Source organism: Lygodium microphyllum, chromosome 18, assembly GCF_053477565.2.
Source record: "Lygodium microphyllum isolate KBCC chromosome 18, Lygodium_microphyllum_v1.1.10, whole genome shotgun sequence".
NCBI classification, from domain to species: domain Eukaryota; kingdom Viridiplantae; phylum Streptophyta; class Polypodiopsida; order Schizaeales; family Lygodiaceae; genus Lygodium; species Lygodium microphyllum.
This window is the reverse complement of record NC_141152.1, coordinates 131,864,422-131,870,421: the sequence shown is the minus strand read 5'-3', so window position 1 is coordinate 131,870,421 and position 6,000 is coordinate 131,864,422.

Here is a 6,000-nt window from a genome sequence, read left to right as displayed (position 1 = left end):
TCCTTCCTCGAAATCCACAAGACATTCCACAATGCCCTACAACTTCGGTGGCTTACTCCTAATCATATAATTGAACTCCTATAAAGTGATTAGCCGCTTTGCTAAATGGTTGGGCATCTGCAACTTATTCATCAACAGTCTAAGTCCTTTTGTCTTCATAAGGAATACCACCTTCTCATAGAGAATATAGTGCTTAAATTTCTTTGTCGTGAAAACCATTCCAAGGTACAATTTGTCCATGTAAGTATAATTAATTTTAAATATTCCCAATTCGGCTAGCTAAAGAAATTGGATGATACCATTTCTCTTCCCAAATTTGGGCTAAATAGTAGCTAATACTTTGCATTGTTGCTGCTGAAAATATATAGAAGACCTCACCTCTTTTGCGTGCTTTTAGGACTAGTGCTTTTACTAGTTCTTACTTCACATCCTCAAAAGATACCTGACATGCTTCACTCCAATTAAACAAACAATTAAAAGATAACAGGTTTGTCAATGGCAAGGTTATTTCTACCAATACATTAATAAATCTCTAATAATATCCCACTAATGACAGAAAGCTGTGTACCTTTTTTGGAGTGCGTGGCGGGCCCATAGCAACTATGACCTTTATCTTTTCAAGGTCAGTCACAATACCAGCCGAGCTAACCACATGGCCCAATAAGCCCATAGGGCACCCCAAAGATAAACTTTCATGGATTAAGAGTAATTTAGAATTGCCTACAATGCTCAAAACATTTCCTTGAAATAACCAATTGTCTCTCCCTTTATGGTAGCTGCCCCTAGATCATCAATAAAGATTTTCAACTCCTCGGGGGAAATATCACCAAAATTCTTAACAGTTGTTTGTTGCCAAGAACCACGCACATTGCATAACCCAAAGGCCATAACATGATACGCAAAGGTACCAAAGATAGTGATAAACATCATTTTTATATTATCCTCCTCTGCAATAGCCATTTGGTTGTATCTAGAAAAGCAATCCATAAATGAATAGATTTTTCTACCTGCTAATTAATCTAAAATCTAATCAATGATTCTAATATGTAGTAATCCTTAACCATCTGCTTATTAAGCTCTTTGAAATCTACACAAAGTCGAATTTGATTATTCATCAGCTTCTTCCTGATAACGACTGGTCAACACCACTCTATGTGTTGTACCAAAAATATCAAGCCATCTTTCCATAATTTTGTCAATTCCTCGAATAGCCCATCCCTTAGTTCAAAAGACATACATCTTACTTTATGATGCATAAGGTAGCTACCTTCCTTTAGGGGAATGGTATGAACAGCCAGGCTAGGAGAAATACCTCTCAACTCATCATAACTCTAGGCAAATATATCATTGAATTCCTGAATCAAGGGCACATAGTCCTCCCTTTCTTCCAAATTGGGCATGGACCCTAATTTAATTGGCCGTGAATCATTCATCATCCCAAGGCCCAACTCAATTACGTCTATGTCTCTTATCCTATCCTTAGCCTCTATCATTCATTCAAAGTTACCTTATAGATATCCTCTGTAATGGACCCCTCTTTAGATTCATCATTTGATGGCATCTCACCAGTAGATGGATCCTCTAATATATCTAACTCTATAGAGGATAAAGGAACTCTCTCACTATGAGGAGATTCAGGATAGGCATCTACTACTACACATCTAGCAACTCTACCAAATATCAACCGACCAGCAGGTATATCAACCTGATAATCCGCTTGTAAAATCCATGGCCTACCTAACAATACTTAATAGCTAGGTCGCCCTTCTGCGAACCTGAGAACCCTAAAGTCTGAAATTCATTCCACATTAGCGATAGTAAAGTGGACTTCAGCGATGCAACCTTCAGGTTGTGTTAAATTGTCATCAGCCATTCAAAGAATCATGGAGGTATCCTTTTGGATTTCCAACCCTAACCTCTCCATCAATTCCGAACTCATAATGTTGATGGAGGATCTCGTGTCCACAATAGCATGATTCACCAATATGCCATCAATGTATGCTACTACCCTTGGACAATGCTTTTCAACATGCTCAAACCAATCATCTCCTACCCATGCTATGCCTAAGGGCTCCATGATATACCTTGTGTGAAGAATCTTCTTAAACTCTTTATGCACTCCTGGAGACAACTTAATCAACTATAAGAGATTTACATTTAGCTTAACCTTGCAAAGAGAACTTGCTAAATCAAATTCGTGATAGTTAGCAATAGCTCTCTTCTCCTGCCAGGCCATTCTCTCCTTTGGTCTTTGAACAGGCTTTGGTGCCTCTTTATTGGCTTTTGCCTTCTTCTTTGGCAACACTTTATTGGGGTCATTTTTTCCATCAACCACTTTTAACGGACCGATAGGCTTCCACATCAAGATTAAGGACTTGCATCCCCTTATTATCCTGTTTAGGATTTATCTCAACAGGTTTCGCATTATCCTTGTCACCTTCTTTAGCCTTTTGTCATTTTGTAACAACCCATATATTAGAAGCTTCAGTGCCATTGGCATGTATAGCTTCAATAAGGTTGACTCCACTACCACTAGGTAGATCCTCTACAATAGCCTTTCCTCTTTGCAGTATTTGTTTTGGTCCCTCATCTTGCTAGAGATGATTCCCTTACGCTCGATGTTTTATTGGGTCTGGCTATTTACTTCCTTGCTAGAGAGAGCTAATTTTTCTCCAACATGTGCTAACTAAGTGGTCAAACTTGTCGCATATGTCACATTTAACATTTGGACATTTCCTAAAGGGAAATGTTGGCTGCCACACCACTTACAGCTGAATTTTGAGGGTGCACCCTCTTCAGGGTGTCGACTCCCTATCGAATTCTGTTACTTCTTAAGGAAATTGATATCAACAGCTATTTGCCTATATTGTTTGGTGATCATGTTAGTACAGTGCTTCATCATATCCTTAACTTCACTAAGGACATTCAAGGCACTTGACTCATAGTCGTGATTGTCTACATGTCATTCCATTGGACTAACCACTTGATTGGGAATTTGCTTGTTGCTGATTCTAGGTTAACCATAGGCATGGTCACACTGGGAGGATCTTGCAACATGGGCACATTCTAAATCATGCTTCCTCTCCCATTGGAAGTACTCATGGGCATCCCTCGACCTCCATTTGTCAATGCCAAAGTATTTTCAACACCTAGACTCAGATTCCCATTTGGTATAGAGGTATAGGTCACTTGTAATCGTGACTCTAACTCCCTAATCATGTAATAGCCATATCAATGTCGATGAGAGCAATACTACTGGATATCAAAGTCTAGCCCCCATGCAAAAAGTATTGGAGTTGAGAAACAGCTAGAATAGGAATATAAGTTTGCAACTTGTGAAATGCTTCCTTCAATTTCTTGGCATAGCCTCAAATATTCTCATGAGATTCTTAGCGTGTTACATTGAGAACACATAGCCAATACTACTAACCTCCCCTTTCCAGGGTAAACTCTCTTTCGAAAGGCTACAAAAAAGAGATCAATCATAGTTATAGTTCCAGCCTCTAGGCTATGATACCATACTACAACTCATCCTTTCAAAGTAAAAAACATCATCAAGTGTCCGATTAAAAATGGGATGAGGAAATCCTAAGGCTTGCAAGTCTGGTGTTCCTGTTGGGATTGAAATGGATTGTGCCATTACAATGCAATCGGATTCACTAAAGGTACATGAACTATATGAATTATGACCCCACTGCTGACCGACTGGGAGAGGGGAAGTACTAGAACTTCCTCCTTCTCCTAATAGACTATTCATGGAACTAGGTTTACTAAGACCCTTTCCTTGTAGGGATATCAGACTACTCTACTGAGGAGAATATCTGCTAATAATCTTGGCATGTTTTCAATCCCTTTCAGCTCTTTCATGCTTCTAAATCTTGACTTGACCATCTTTTGGATCTATTTCACTACCTTTTGGCATACACTAATAAACTAGCCCCTACTATCGACCAAGATTTAGACACTACCACTTATTAGCAGCTCATGGCAAATGCACCACCTATGAGACCTAAAACAAACCCAACACTAGCTATAAGGCTCTAGCTAGGCTTCTATGCTCAGCCAAAACACCCAATGCCTCACGGCGGCTGGAGTGTCCGAAGAGATATACTAATCGAACTTCTAATAAAGATATTTGTGTTTGTATGGCTCGTAGTGCAATGGATAACCCTTCCCAAACTCCTCACACAGAGAGCCTCTACACATATTGGTGTTATACACCATGTAAAATAGACATAGGAAGCACCCCTCGGCTAATTATCGTGGCCCCTCTATGGCTCTCCTACACCTCAAGGATTGACCTCGAGATACGTCGCTTAAACATAAAGCATGTACGATATATAGTCCTCTCTTTTAATAAATCATTCTAGGAGAGATAGAATATGATCCTCATTGCACTCCCAAAGAAATCGATCGCTAGCCCTACAGCTTGGGATACCTCTCCCTCAACATGGGTTATATTCATGAAAACAATTGCCATGCATCTAGGCTTATACCATGTGTTGAATGCAATGCAATTGTGAATGGTTCATAGTACTCAACCATTTTTATTCTTTTAAAATAGCATTGTGATGGTGGAAAACTTTTTTTTCATGCTTTCATTCTAAGCATAATTGTTGCATTGCATAGGGTCAGCACTAAGCATGATCATGCTATTGAACCCTTTACTTCTCAAAACACGTGTATTCTATATGCAAAATACATTAGAACAAATCATATTCAGCATGTAATCAGAACTAATTACTTTGTCCTCTCCCTACTGTTTAGGGTTATGCATTCGGTGGGAGGTTTAGAGAGCATTTTGATGTATTTTTCTTCATAAAGAGTGATAAATACTCACTTTAACATAAAGATAGGGCTAAACTAAGACTAAGCCTTATTCTTTAGCCGTACCGTACATCCATGGATAGATATAATTTTTTTCTTTTTTTAAGCGTGAAAAACCCTATCTTTTCTATTTATTTATCAATGAATACTTATCTTTTCGAATTTTTTGATGTGACTTGATCAAACTTGCTGAGAATTATTTTCATCCCTCATTCCATCCCATGACAATACCATTGACACATCAAAACCCCCAAAATCCATGATTCTCCCTAAATCCACAATTTTGCAAGTTTTTTGTGTTTATGGAAAAATCAATAGACAACTGATTCTTGATTATTTCTTTAATTTTTCTCTTAAAATAAATCATTGATAATCAAGAGCAATCATTCTCAACTATTTGCAATCAAGATCTATCATAAAACAATTAAATTTATCACTTACTCATAAAATCACGGTTTATCTCACAAGTATCTCATATTTGGAAGGCTGTTGATTCTCACTAACAGTAGCCTAACACTCCTCCAAACATCAATCTATGCTCCAACATGTCTCAAGATCATCTCCCAATCAAAATCTCTCAAATCAACCCACCCCCCTCTCTCATAGATTGAATCATAGAAACATGTATCAAGAGGAGAGAGAGAGAGAGAGAGAGAGAAAAAAAAAATCTCCATTCGGGCAATCATTTTACACAAGACATTAGGCGATGAAGAGAAAAAAACTTGATAAATCCATGGCATTGATCAAATTGGTTGTTTGCTTTCAGTCTCTCCACCTCCCATTCATCAAATCGTCACTAGGGAGGGGCATTGTTTTTTTTTTTTGTGCCATTTTTGAAATGCCCCGCTCTCCCCAGATTGATAAAGAAAATTTGATTAACGTCTTTTTTTTTGCCCTTCCAAAGGCTCATGGCCATGCCCACTTAAAATTTGACTCAATTTTGACCTTCTAGGTGCCCGGCTTCTCGCATATTCTGTGTCTGACGACCGATTCCATATCTGAAAAATCTTGCACATCTAGCTTGAGATCTCGAATGGCTAGGAACTCATCTTACTTCAATTTGGCACTTGAAGTTTTTATGAAAAAATTGCAACCACTACGAAGGTCGGTCTTTTGAAGAAATTTGAATTCTTGTCTTCCACGGCCATTAAAAATTATCAAATCTGTGTCTTT